Genomic DNA, 15,809 nt, shown 5'->3' on the forward strand with positions numbered 1-15,809 from the left:
GTCTAAGCTAGAGTCCATCTTCAACTTAATCTGTGCATCTGTCTAAGTCATTTTCTCAGCACCATTGTGAAAAAGCTGTCTTTTCTTTATTAAGTGTTCCTGGCCCCCTTGCCCAAGATCATTGTATCTGTAAGGGCTTCCTTCTGAGAGCTTATTACAATGGGAGCTGACTGTTTTGGTGCTACAAATCATTTTATTTGTGACAGAAGTAATGCTGTTTTTCAGACCGTCTTTGCCTTTTTACCTTGTTTATACTATTTACTTTTTCCATACAAAGTTTGTTTAATTTATGCAGTTTAATTGCACAATCACTTTCCTCGTTGTACCTGGGTTATGAAGAAATGTGGTGATATTTCCTTCTAGCATATAAAAACCACCATATCATTCATCCAACAATTATTGTTTTCAATACTATTATAAAGTATTTGGAGGAAAAAAAAGACCTCTTTTAGTAAATCCAGGTGTCTTAATTTTGGTTATATTGCTGTGAAGAGACACCATGACTTCGACAACTCTTAAAAAGAGAAACATTTAATTGGGGCTGGCTTACAGTTTCAAAGGTTTAGTCCATTATTGTCATGGCAGGAAGCATGGCGGTGTGCAGATGGACATGTCCTGGAGAAAGAGCTGAGAGTTCTACATCTTGATCTGAAGCCAGCAGAAGGAAACTGTGTGTCACCCTGTTTATGTTGAGCTTATCAACATACCTTAAAGACCTTAAAGCCTACCTCCACAGTGACACACTTCTTCCAACAAGGCCACACCTACCTACTCCAACAAGGCCATACCTCCTAACAGTGCCACTCCCTATGGGCCAACCATTCACATTTGTGAGTCTACAGGGGGCATTCCTATTTAAACCACCACACTACGATAACACAGCAGATCGGAAAGATGACAGAAAGACTGTTACCAAGTTGGAATGTAACCTTTGTCCTTAGCAATGATGATAGTAATGTTGATGGTGACAGGGGAAGTTTTGGATTCCATAGTCTATACCTGGTACTCTACATGCTCTCTGTGTCTGCACACATATCTTTAGATACGAAGAAACTTTTTTGAGGAGTTTTCATTTTAGTTTCATTTGCCTGAGTTCTAATACTAGATTTAATACCAACCTATGTCACCTAATGGTCATGCAACTTTGAACAAGTTTCTTAATATTTCCTAGGTCTCAGACTTTAAATCTGTAAAGCATGAGCCAGCCAGGCCTACATAGCAAGACCCTGCCTCAAAAATATACGTCTATAATGTAGAAATAAAATAGAATTTATTTCATGAAGTTATAATATTAAATATGATAATGATAATAAAAACATGTAATGCTAATTGAAACTTTAATGCTAATCACTAATGTTGCCCATCACTAATCCACAACATGTAAATGAAATTACAAAAGTGATGAGAAATCAAGTCACATAATTAGTATGTGTCAGAATTGGAATTAAAACCTGAGCTACAATCTATTTTTATTTCAAAATTCCTACCTTTTCATTTCATTAGTAAAAAAAAAAGCAAGGCTTACTTGATGCTGACCGTAGAGATGTCTAGAGTAGACTTGTGTGGCCATGTGTTGCCTTCATGACTAGGAAACGGTGGTATTTAAACAAGGACTGTTGTGTACAGAGCCTTGTGCATGGCCTCCTCCTAGGATCATTTGGGATATTTTAGAGCTAAGGATAAGGCATAGCCTCAGAAGGGGCCACTGCCTGGGTCACCAGGGTCTTGTGGTTTAGTGGAGCAGAAGCCCTGTGTGTGACCTAGTAGTGGGTGTATTCCAACAGCACCAAGGCTGGTCCAGCTGATCGGGAGTAGACAAGACAAGGCAGGCCTCTCACACAATAGGAGCTGGGAAGCCCTGACCGAGGGGAATGGGTGGGGTGGAGAGTACGGAACATGAGCATGAAGTCCTCAGGCCTCACATCTCCATAATGGGAAGAGAATGTCCACACTTCCCCCTCAGGGATGGAAACTATGAGAGGCATGCTGCCAGCTTATCTCTGATCTGTCTTTTTATCTGAAGTAGGAGGATGATTTTTTTTTTTTTTTGGTAGGGTTGTAAGAAGGCTTAGCTTAGCTTAGCCCGTGGCTCTTCTGTAAGGCACCCTGCACACCAAGTGCATTCAGGGCTGCTATTGTCAGAGAAAATTCAATATAACAAAGCTTTTGACCAACTATCTAACACCATGTTCCCTGATCAACTTCATCAGTAACGGAGTTAACATTCTGATTTCTATTTGTTCATTTTTTTTTTTTTAAAAATAGACAGTAAGCAACAGACTAGAAATAAAAGTTACTTATGAGGTAGCAAGATGGATCTAAAAAAGGACTTTCTAGAGCATGGGAGCTCTGACGACAGAGGAGTTATTGAAATGCTAACTCAGAGGCATGCTTACGGTAGTCTGTTCTTTCTTTGCACAGTTGAGTTCCAGAAACCCAATCAGATCATCAGGCTGGGCAGCAAGCACCTTTACCCCTGCCTGATCCATCTCTCGGCTGCTAGTTTGCCAATTTATTTTAAAACCAAATCTGATGTCTCAGATTCTAAGTAGAGTACGAATGTTTACTGAACACCTATATTCAAGAACAACACATAAATATGTAGCCTGACTGGTTAAGTGGTATGGTTCCGAGTCATTTATTCAGCAGTTGCTCATTCAATAAGTACATATCCGTATAACACAATATGATGTACACTGTTAGTCCTTTTTCTCTTTTATCTCACACCCTACTGTGCTAGTAAGACTTGAAAAAGTACCCTCAACACAGAAAAGATGAATATAGTGAAATTCCCAGTATGTCCTGAATTTTCTGAAAAATTAACATTGGCTGACAATATTTGGCTGAAAAAGAAAACAAAGATTATGTCAAACCAGAGCTTCTGTGTGCTGGAACAGCCATAGTTTGCCATGCTGGGTGGAGTCGGTGAGGCTGGATAGTGTGTAATGGGGAAGGAGGAAGAAAGAATCTTTGAGTCAGAGATTCAGTGAGGAGAGAGTAGGGTAAGGGGCATGCCTCTGAGGAGCCACAACGTTGCCCCGTCTGCTAATAGCTAGAAGCAGGTTTAGCCATCAGGTTGTTTCAGACAAGAAATCAACCACAGCATTCCTTGTTATACAGTGGTCTGTGAATATTACTTCCTACAATAATTCTGTCAGACTGTACTTCAAACATGACATCTTAAAAGGTTGCTGTACTCTGCATCATTAAGCTTATCCCGTCCACACGGCAACCCTCAGCTGAGTAACCTATTGCTTCAAGTTAAAGGGGAGCACACTAACTTTGGAGCAGGGAATGAGGCCTATAACAGACCCAAACTTCTTTCGTTTTGAAGTCCTAAAACATGCAAAGTAAGTATTACGAGATGGTTAAAAAAAAATGTGAAGTTTTCACATAATATCAAATGGCAGTCAATGGATTTACACTACCTCTAGAATACAAAAAGAAATAGTGAGGAGTTTTGCTTTTGATAAATGATTGAACAAAACCTGTCAGGGTACATCCTCTACCCCGAAATATGCAGCAGGTCACACATAATGACAGCGTGGCCCTGAATCACAAAGCCTCTGATAGTTGGTAGGTTGTAAGAGACCTCAATAATTCATTGAGGAATCTATTCAGCACCCCAGATCTCCAGGTTTCCTCACAGAGAAGATGGGGTGTAGTTTGGCTCAGGCCTACTGCGGAATGGCTTCAGATGATGGTTGTGATGAGGAGGGAAGGGGGTACGAAGGCATCCCAGGGCAGCACCTGTAGTTCAGAGGAGCAATGCGTATGGAAAGAGGCCACACACTCTCTACAGACAAAAATCAGTGAGCTATGACTGTCTCATCTATGTTTGGTGACTGTTTCCCCCCCATCACTTGGACATATTTCAGATGGCTTTCCCAGCATTACTGGCCATTTTGAATCACAGTTCTAGTATATCTTTATAGAATTCTAAATATAACTCGGACTCTCCCTTTCTTTCAGTTAAGGGTTGACCCTATGATTTGTTGGGCTGTGAAGAGTGGGGACTGAAAAACTCTTCCTAACTGCTGTCCTCTAAATCCCAGCTTCAGGCATCACCAGGCTCCTCCCACCTCATTGGAGGGGGAAGGCTGGGATTTCAAAAGCAAGGGCCCATTCACTTAACTTGTGTTGTTTATAGATCTGTCTGGAAGGTCATAAGAGCGTTGCCTCTCTCCTCCCCTCTGCATGGTTAGGTGTTTTCCCCATGGCCACTTCCCAGCTCCCTTGGCTCCTCCTCTGCCCTGGTGATGCTGCACAGATTTCCAGCCCAAGACTTTTTATTTCAGCCCCTGCGGGTTATTGGCTCCCCTCTAGTACACACTTGGTACTAGAAGAGTCTCAGACCAGTGACACATTCGCTGGCCTACATTGCCATAGTTGTAGAACAACTTGATTTCCACTGTCTATTAAGAAGCGGAAGAAGGAGTTTTCTTTTTCCTCGTCATCTTCCTTTCCATTACAAGTGTGTGTATCTAAGGCTGGCCTGGGACTCTTTATGTAGCAAAGGATGACCTTGACTCTGAATTCTCTTAACTCCATCTCCCAAGTGCTGGGATTCCAGGCATGTACAATCAACTTATTAGAGCCAGGCAGGGATCAATCAATCCCCAATATGTTATGCACACTTAATGAACACCAAACCGAGTGTCATTCTTAACCTTGAAGGGATGTTTTTAGCCAGTTTGTAACCTTAAAAATTATGAGAGCCAATGAAGAAATTCTAGTTTTTCACTCAGGTGCTTAAGTATTTTTGTTTGTTTCTTTTTGTGGCACTAGGGACTGAACACATGCCTAAACAATAGCTCTGCCACTGAGCTGTGTCCAAGTCTTTTTTATATATTTAAATTAGAGGACAGGGTCTAGGTTGCCTACACTGACCTTGTATTCCCCCTGTAGCTTATGCTCTTCTTGAACTTGGGATCCTTCGACCTCAGCCTCCAGAACGGTCAGAATTACAAGGCAACACCACTGGGCCCCTCTTAGAATTTTCTCTGTGGGGTAGAGAGAAATGGCTTCCTCTCCCCTCTCATCCTAAGCTGACTCTTTCCTCCTCCTTTCCTGCACACCCCCTCCCCCATTTATTTCCTGTCATTTCATCAGAAGTCTGAAAATTTCAAGTCACTGTTAGTTACTAATTGTCACCAAGCTGGCTCTGCTCATCAGGTATGTTCTAGGCTTTCCCTTGTCCCCGAAATGGCTGCAGAAGATCATTATGCTTTGACAGCTACTTCCTTTCTCTTGATCTTCTAAGTTAATTTAGAAGCCAGCAAGGAAGCCCTTTGTTCTGCTCTGGGGGGAGGGGGGAATCTGGGCATTTATCCAATATTAATAACCTTGGTAAAGGAGCAGGGATCCACACCTAAAAGCATATGATGCTACCGTGTCACTGCCGTCCACTTTATCTCTCAAGTGCTGCTGGGTCAAAGGCAAAGAGCAAAGAGAAGGAACCTACACAAAGGAGCCTGCTAATTAAAAAGAAAGCGGCGTGGTTGGGGGCCTCTTGCGAATCCCTCACCTGTGCCTCCTGTCTTTTCCTCTTTCTGACTTATCAAATCTTTTTGTTATTTTTTTTTTCAGTTACACGTCTGAATCTTTAGCGTGGCAACAAAATTTAAACCTAGCAAATTCTGATAAAATTATTAAAAAAAAAAATAGAAAGGGATTTAAAAAAAATAAAGCAGATGAAAGAAGTGGCTGTCCTTAGCTTGCACAAGTATACGTTAGGATGGTGAAATGGTTTCCTATCATTTTAGGTCAGTAGTGGATTTGTCTCTCCAAGACACATCCTTCAGTTAGTTAGGAATTCTTTTACAATTGTGCACACAGTTCCCTGTGTACATGTACCCCATGTGCCAGTGAAACTGGGAAATAACAATGTCCATTCTTTAAATGGTTCAAAAACACATTTTAAACCAATTATGCATTCCATACTCGCTAATTTTTCCTGATAAGCTAGATGTTAGACATGTAGATTTTATGTTATTATCATTCCCATTGATTACCGACCAAGATATTAGTGTTCTAGTCGTGTTGAATGCAATTGAGCCATTTCAAATTATATAGGAGGGTACTCTTTCTTAATGTGAGTCATTTTATCCTAATGAAGTCCATTATACACACATTTATTTGCCATTCCCATATACCCCAGACACTTTGTGTACCAAGCAAGATATAGCAGTAGGCTGAGAGTTATCCCACATTATTGTAGTCGGTGGCAATTCACATCTAAAATCCTGGCAACAGAGCAAAGCGGGCAGTAACCCAGTTTGATACAGTCATTGGCCTCATCATGGGCTGGGCAGGACATCTGAGTGGGGAGAAAGGCTCTAAATTCTGCCTAAGTTACATTCCCCTAAAAAAAAAAATCACATCTCCTAACTTTGATTCTACCAACAGTAGATGTTGACTGAAATGCTTTGGAAGACAGGGGACGTGGGCAGAAAGTCTCAAGGTTGTGTTTTAGCAGAACTATTTCACATCAGTTTATAATTTATACAGTAACTAGGCAAGTTTGTTAACTTGTTTTGGGAAACTCAAACCTTGAAACTTTAAAGTAGCCAAGGTCTCTAGTTATTTCCAGAAGATATCAGAAGTAGGTCAGAGTATAAGCTTATTGTACATTGTGTTTATGTAATTTATTTTATTTTATTTCAGGAAGTCTATATCCCTGTTTTCTTGATTTTTGTAAATAACTGAACTCATATGCATTAATTTTTAACCTGCAAACCTTCACCTGGGATTGTAGGCCAAGTGTGAGGAGAAAGGCAAAGCAGGATCCCTTAGCAGAGCACAGTATAAATCAGAAAGCCGAGGGTTCTCCATGTCTCCTGACATTTGGATCACCTAGGAACATGTTTAAAACATTAAGTCCTTGGCAATGTTACAGGCCAAATGACTCAAACTGGCTTAGGGAACCGGAGCACGGCCATTTTACAAAGTCATGTTTCTAATGCATAGCTAGAGTGGAGATCCACTGGACCAGATCCACTGGCCATGTAGAAGAAGGCATGGCTATGACTTTGAGACACTCTGAAGAATGGGTGGAACATGTTCAGAGAATGAGATTGACTGTCAGGTCTCTATAAGGGAAAGCCTGCTGGCCCATCCTGAGTAGTAGAAGAGGCTGCTGGATCTCCAAGTCAGAAAGGCTTGGTCTGGGGAGTGACTGCGCCTGCCACCTGAGACATTTCCCATCTGTGACTCTGCAGTGACAAATCTTCAGAAGATACAAAAGTCCTACATGTGTCTAACTTATTACTTTGCACTGTTTCCAGGACTTTCATTATGCATTAACACTGAGTATGATAGCAGGGGGTAGCTTTCAGCCTGTCATTCTGTCTTGCCTAGTACACAAAGTGTCTGGATTATATGTGAATGGCTAATCAATGCTAGCGAGCATGCTAGCAAGTTGTTGTTAATTTATTATGTCTGAGAGGAGAAGTGAGGGATAAAGTTGCATCAAAGGAGCTAATATTTACTGTGTAGTTCTATGTGAGTTATTGGGAGATACAAACAGAAGACATAGTTCCTAACTCTAATGAGAATATGTCCATTGGGTTGGAAAGCATCAATGTAAAGTGAATAATGCTTAGGTTACATTCTTCCCCTAATTTCCTTCTCCCAAATTACCCCATGTGTGTGTTTGTGTGTGTGTGTGTGTGTGTGTGTGTGTGTGTAAGCAAGTATGCACATGTGTAAAGGTTAGATGACAATCTCAGGGGACAGTTACATGTGCCTCCTCCTCCTCCTCCTCCTCCTCCTCCTCCTCCTCCTCCTCCTCCTCCTCCTCCTCCTCTTCTTCTTCTTCTTCTTCTTCTTCTTCTTCTTCCTCCTCTTCCTCCTCCTCCTTCTTCCTCTTCATCTTCCTCTTCCTCTCCTCCTCCTCCTCCTCCTCCTCCTCCCCTCTTCCTCCTTCTCCTCCTCCTCCCCCCTCCTTCTCCTCCTTCTTCTTCTTTTTGACTTTTGAGACAGTATTTTGTCAGCCTGGACCTCTGCCTTCCCAATGTTGGGACTACAAATTCCCACACAACTTAAGAGCTACTTCAAAGTGGTCTACGGCTGATCATGCACTAGCTCAGAAGATCTGTGCTATGACTTTGGAGAAAGGAGGTTGCTTACATTGGACAAGGTTTCATGGATGATCTGGGTGTATATGGATGTGCCCTTGGCCCTGGAGATGAACATCTTTGCTACTGTAGGGAGGAGAAGTCAGAGATACAACTGTGTTGCTGTCTTTCAATGTTTGCACCTACATTTCCTAGGAGAGTAGAAGTGGCCAGTTCCAAGGAGTCAACTGCCATATAAGACTCAGTAAGCAAAACGCTGTCCAGACTACCTTACTGTTCAGACTTGGCCCCAGGCACACAGGAGGTTCTCTGCCACAAAGGAGCTTTTATGAGGCAGGGGACATTTGATCTGAAGAAGTAGCCATAAGTTTGAAAACAAAACATTGGATGCAGAATGATGAGTCTACTGGTGTATAACTTTGGGTTTCCAGACTTTACATTTAGGCTCGAGTTAATTAAAAAGCTGGCATTCTGGAAGGGATTAGTTGCCACAAAAATCCCATCGAAATTGGGATAATGAAAGGGATCAGATGGCAGGGGATAAAAGGAATCAGTGGATGGAGGAGTCTGCAATGGCGTCACTGGCCATGAAGAAGGGAGGGTCAGCCAACATATCTTGCCATGCTTCCTGGTCCAAGGACTGTCTTTGTAGGCACACCCTGACGATTATTTAGAGCTGCATCTGACCATGATGGAGACACACCAGGGTGGCCTGGCAGGTACCCACTGGCTCAGACTCACTGACATGGAGCCTGGGGATGCAAAACTCTTTAGAGCACTAAGATGATGCACTAAGAAGGTCTTGGCAATGGCAAATTCCTCATTGCAGTAAACTCCAGGTGAAGCTGATGCCATGGTCCAAGGCCCACAGCTCGAGAAGTTGCTCTGCAGGGTTGCAGAATGAGTCCTCTTGAGCATGAATATGATGCTAGCAGGTAGAGACAGTCAGGTGATCCAGCACATGGAATTCTCCCACCAAGACAGCTGGTTCTGCTATGGTGCAGGTATGGTTTTAATACATCTCTCAGGGGCCACGTGCTCTGAACTTGGTCCCCTACGTGGCACTCTTGGGAAGAGTCAAAACCTTTAACAGATGAGCAACATAACATAAAGGTCTCTAGAATGGATTGATACTGGTCTTGAAAAATGGTCCAACTGATCTTGTTGAATGAAACATACGAGAAAAGGGTGTATGGCATCCATCTGCTCTCTGATGTCCCCATGATGATGGCATCTGCTACAGTGTGGCCTAGCCAAGGGGGGGTTTAACAAGAGACCAAACCAATGGAGCTGGCTGATCCTGAGCCTTCATCTCACAACACTGAGAGCTCAACGGATGTGTTTTCTTCATGAACTCCCCAGCTATACTACAAAAAAGAAACACAAACCACCAACAACTAGGCTGATAGAAACTGCGCTTCTACCACGTGGGTGGTGTAGACTGAGGCTTTCTGCAAACCATGTGGCTTCTCACCAGGATCAGTGCTTCTCTTTCCCACTTTCTTTGAAAAGAAAGGATATTCGGGGGGGGGGGGGACGGGGAGGGAGAGGGGCTGGGTGTGGATCAAACTGAGGTTAGAGAGGAGAGTCTTCGGCTTGGCAGATGGAGTGGATTTCTCCACAAACCTGTGGGGGTTTCTCTCAAGTTTTACCTGGTGACGGCTCTATACAGGACAATGGAGTTTCTTTTCTAGGGTTTCTAAAAAATCATGGCCGATTTCCTTGAAAGTGTAATTGTTCGATTTTTATTAGTGATTTCTCTTAGAATGTATTCATAAGAAACAAACATAGGTAGACATCATCTTTTAGTAGTTCGAAATCTTCGTGGATGGCAACAAACGTGTTTTCCTATAAATAGATCACACATGCACGCCATTAGATCATCTGCAAAAGTAGAAGTTACCGGCCAGTAGGTGGCGCTGTTTACTTCTTTTTACAAGCGCATAGAGTCCTCTGATAGTCTCTAAACTATATGTTTTCAAAAATGGTATAGACCCACCCAACCATTCTTTTTAAAAAGCATTATTTACAAGAAGCCCAATCATTACTTCTTTTCTGGACTCAAACTGGGTGACTGTCACAGTTTATTAACTAGAGATGTACTTAAGAGTTATTAATCTTGTCTGAGGGCAGAAAGCATTTAGCTTCATTATTTCTCTTTTGCTGTTTCTAGAACAGCTGTCTTCTCCTCCTCCACCAACTCACCCCCACACTGCAGATGCTAGCTCCTCGAGACAGAAGCCAGGCATGAATTTCAGGCCACAACTGAACTCTGGCTTAAATAAAATAGTGTGTACTGGGATCACACCTAGTTCCTCTTAGACATTATTTTTGACACTTTAGAACACGTTTATGAACAAATCCCCGAAAGAACAAAGCCCGTGAAAAAAATTTACATAATAGCTGTAGGCAGGGCCATGAGATCAGAAGGAGACCAGGGATGCACTTTGGCGTTTGAGTCTCAGCTCTAGTGAGGTAGTACAAGGTATGGTAGTTAACTTCTCTGGATAATGGTTTTTATCATGTTTATAACTGTTTATAACATGTTTATAACTGTTACAATCCCCACTAAATCAGAGCAATTTGGTATGTGACATAATACATATAAACGGCAGACACTCAGTCAGTGGCACTTGGCATTTTACTTTGTTATACAAGTCTCATCTTCAATTGTCAGGTTTGTCTTATGCAAAACATCCCTCCAGAACATCATAGAGTAAATTCCATCACCTCCATTAACAACACATTTACTTCTAACTCTCCTCCAAGCTAAGCATTGCTAATTCTATGGGTTTTCTCATCATTAGCATCATACCTATATTTTTTAAACTTCCTGGGCTTTAGAGGCACAGAGAGGCAATTCAGTAAGCATCATTTGCTGCTGAAGGTTAAAGCAGCTGTAGCCTGTGATGTCCCACTCAGCTGCCAATACTAATTTACCACAGAGAGGTGAGCACACGGCTAAAATGTTGAGCACAGTGTCTATTTTCTCATCTTGGTTTAAGATTATGAAAATTATATATTGCCTACAGAAGCTTGTATTCCTAGTTACTGATGGTTTCCCAACATGAGAACTAGATACATCAAACCGCCAACATAATTCTACTATGAATTAAAATTTTATTGTCTATCAGTATTCAACTCGATTTAAATTCAGAAGCCAAGCAGAAAGATTAATACAATCAACTGGAATATCCAGAAGCAAGAGAATAAATACCATGTAGTGAAAAAAATTCACCCTAACAACAACTTGAATTTTCTATATTTATCCGTGTGTATTTGCTTCACTTGGCTGTCAATTTTAATTGGTCTGCAGCACACTGTGGTTCTAATATATTCAGAATTTCAATTGTTATCTCTTCCATTTATTATAGTATCCCCAAACGCAGTCTATTCTTCACAAATAATAAAGGTTTCTCTTATTGTAGGAATAAATAGCTTATTAAATCGACTGCTAGTTTTTATACGCAATGACACCATTCTTCAGAGGTGCAAAAAAGAGGGAACCTGTCTCCTTTACAAATTATGTTTACTTTGTAAGAGCAACAGTGATTTATAAAGGTTAGCCCATGGCTAATTAAGATGCTGTAAAGGTTAAAACAAAGACAGGTATACACCAAAATGTCAGGATCTTGCCACTGGTACTCATCTCTCCCCGGTGCCACTTGTTTTGGATGTCAAGACTTGGTTTTAAAAAGAAAGATGCTGGAGCTGAGTATTTGCGGGCGCGGTCACTGGATCCCTTTGTTCTTCTTTCCAGTATGGGCCCATTAGATAAATCCTCTCCTGCTTTCTGCTATGAAAGAGAGACAAAAAGAGTGAAAGAAAGAAGGACAGAAGGGAAGAAGGAAGGAAGGAAGGAAGGAAGGAAGGAAGGAAGGAAGGAAGGAAGGAAGAGAGAAAGATATAGTCTCTCCCCTCCCTAACCCTCTGCCACACACAAGTATGTCTGAAAAATGTTGATCATTCTAGAATTTCAGAATAGACTAGATAGCACACAACCTTCACTGACAGCTACATCTGGATCCCAAGCATATTTTAATATCATTACTTTTCTTACCTTAACATCTTATTCCACCTTTCCAAATCAGAGCTTTGTCATCAATAAAACAGATTAATAATGCATGCCCTAGAGGAAGTGGTTGGTGTATTTTATCATAATGACTAAAATATTGGAGATGTTTGATACTTGATTAAAAATTAACTAAAAGCAAAGGTGGGCCTTAAAATAACCCATTAAAGGCAAAAACCTGCATGTTATCAAAAACTCATTGATAACAATTATTTCTTAAAGACTTCTTGAAGGAAAATAAAAACAGAATCATTTGACAAAACATGTATCTGTGCTCTTAAAGCTTAACAAAAGCAACATTGTTGAAAACATGAAGGATGGAGAAATGTCTCAGTAGAGTAAGCACCCATGCACATTGCTGTACGGCATTGTTTGTAAGCCAGTCACTTGTTCAACCCTATTAATAAAAATGAGCTCAGAAACACCATGTGGAAGTCTAGCAAGCAATCTTCTATGCTTTATTCTAATGAGATCAGCTGATATTAATGAATCCAGATTTATTTATGCTACTATAAATTTATGCAGCATACATTACATATATGTCTTATGTGTATGTATGCTCATGTATGCCTGTATCTATTGTTACGGTCACTCTTCCTTTTCTACAAAGTTTAACTGCCATGTAGCTAATAAACATACGGAGATTAACGGGAAAGAGAAGGCATTGTAAATCTCTTAAGGTCCGAGAGCAAAGAGTGGAAAGTTTCAGGCCATTTCCCCTGCATGTTCCCCAGACATAACTTGATATGGGAAACTACTAGAATTCTCAGATGACTTTATTAAAGGAATAATGAACTTGAACTACCACATATTGGCACTGGCTGAATTAGCAAATTTTGGGCTGTATACTTTATAGATTTTGAAAACATTAGTCGGGCATATCCTGAAGCCTTTGTTTTAGTAAGATCTTTGCCTGAGAGAAACAATTTGACAGATGACATGTCTGTTTGTCTGGGAAGCAAAGAGCAGAACAGAGCACAGGAATGCCATGGAACAATAATGCATGCTTGTGGGAGGGGCTCTGAGTGGCAGGGGCGGGGCAACCTCTCAAGTTCTGAGAAATAGTATAGTTCAGTTTCCTCAAGGCACTATTTTGAGCAAAAGTGCTTATCTGAAGTGCTACCGAAATGCAGCTCAAAAGAGATAGCGTTGTACAGAAAGAATGCAGAGAGTGTGGGGCTTGGTTCCCACATGGCTGTACATATAAAATATACACGCAGTAATTTGATTTGGGGGCAATCACAGGTTTTAGGGCATTCTTATCAGCTAATATGTGAATGTCCGCTGTATCTACATAGCTGACAAGGCTCCTGACAGTTTCCTGACTCATCTGTGAAAGTGGCCACCAAGAATGCAGGGGCCTCATGCACTCATCTATTCATAACTTTTCCTATTGCAAAATCCAGTGTGTCTGTCCAACACCCTTTGACGTTCCCTGAAGCTGTCTTCACAGCTGTCTCTTAGTACATTTGTACCTCTAGCAGAAGCAGGGGACATGGAGAAGACAGAAGGCCACTCACTGTAGATCACATGTGTTCTGAGATTGGTATGTGGGGTTTTCTGGGTAACAGAGAAGATTCAACAGTAAGCACTTGACACATATTCGTAATGAAGTGAAAGGCTTAAGCTATAACTTAACAGCTCTTGCATTTATCACACGCATTTTGCAAGTTAAAATTAAGTCTGTTAGGACAGTGGCCATGTACTTAAGCCAGCGGTTCTCAACCTGTGGGTACAGGGGTTGCCTCAGACCATCAGAAAATACAGATATTTACATTATAGTTCATAACCGTAGCAAAATTGCAGTTATGAAGTAGCAGCAAAAATAATTTTATGTTTAGGGGTCACCACAGCATGAGGAACTATATTAAGGTTGCAGCATTAAGAAGGTCAAGAACTACGGACCTAAACTATGAGCCACAGGTAGGTAGAGTTATTTTGGGAGAATGACAGGCCTAGGAAGCAGTATTGAAAACTGACATTGCAAGTTCCACTAGATGCAGCAGAAAGTACTTCTGAGGGCCAGGGTCAGGTAGATGATGTCATCCAAAAGTGTCCAATGTGTGTGCTTCGTGGCATGTTCAAGACCCACACACACTAACTGAGGTTTCTGCCATACTGGTTAAGAGGAGTTTATAGTTTTCTATCTCCTCTACCCATGACGTCAACTTGCCACAGGTCCTTGGGCATGACATTAACCCTTACTCTCAGTTTCTGCTTTGGTTGAGGGAAGATAACAACAAAACTGTCCACTCCATCTAGCTTTTATATATATAATGTCACTGTGATACACAAATGAGATAACTAATGTGGAAATTATACAGTATCCACTTTCTTTTCTCCTTATAATAGATAGAAAACCATTTCTATCTATTTGCCTCACACAGATGCTAGTATTTCTGGGCATTTATTGAACGACAATGCTCTCTCCCTGATTTACAAATACAATCAGACAGAGTTCCTGCCCTGTGGTTTAAACTGGGAAAACATGCATGATAAAAACATTCAAAGAAGACAAAAGCCAGCAGTGATCACTGATGTATTTATAGAAGGTCTAAATGTTCTTTGAAGGCAAATGCTATGTGCATTTCCCCTAATCTGTAAGATAGTTGCTTGTTGTGCATAAATACTCACACATATTGATGTAGAATCAGGAGAAATTAGAATAAAAGAGGATTAAGAGGAAATAAAGCTGAATAGAGTAGAGAACATGAGACATGGGCCAGGAGAGTCCTGCTGATGTGTTGACGCCTTATTATCTGCCTTACATTTTAGTGAGTCTGAAATAGGAGTACACTGATGTAGGCATGATATGGACTCACCTTGCAAGTGGGCTCCTTTCCTCAGAAACTGTCAAGTAGTTCAGCTTGTCATCACCTGTTGTTTAGCACTAAGCATACTAATATTCAATATTCTATTAGCCAGAGCAACATTCCCAGATATGCCCGTATCTATACAGTGTCTTAGCTTTTCTAAAATACTTTATAATAGCAATTTAATTACCATAATAACTTTTTGAGATGGGTATTGCCATCATCTGTAGTCTGAAACTGTAAATGTTGGGGTAGGGGCTGGAAAATAATTCAAAAGTAAGACTGAGAGGGAAGGGGTCACGGCTGAACCCCAGATTTATGCATTTTCTTCTTCAGGCTGCATAACTCTATCAGAGTCTAAAATAAAACCCTAACATAAAGGAGAGGAGTCTGGAAATTACATGTAAAAGTGCACTTAGCACTTGGGTTGAATTTTGAAGAGTTTACAGGTCAAGTCCATTGGCTTCCACGCGATGGTCTAGTGAAGTGGCTTCCGAGGTAGACACTGCAGCCTTAAGAAGCATCTCTGTGAAGCTTGATTGGTGGGTCGTGACTCTGTGCGTGAACACTACATGCTTTTCCGACAGCAGTATTGGGATGCCTCGGTACAGCCCACCCTAAAAAATTCTAAGGCATTTATTATTTGTTTAGTGGTAATGCTATGAAGAAGCATACAAATGGAGAAGAAGTTGGCTTTAGAGAAAAATGAGACAAAGTTATAATTGATATTTCAAGAATTATATAGGATTCTTAGAATTTTCATAATGATTAAATTATAGCTGAGTAAGACACAAACACATCCAATTAATTAAACCTGGCTATCAACAAAACATCAGTAGCTCCTTT

Source organism: Mus musculus, chromosome 14 (assembly GCF_000001635.26).
Source record: "Mus musculus strain C57BL/6J chromosome 14, GRCm38.p6 C57BL/6J".
NCBI classification, from domain to species: Eukaryota; Metazoa; Chordata; class Mammalia; order Rodentia; family Muridae; genus Mus; species Mus musculus.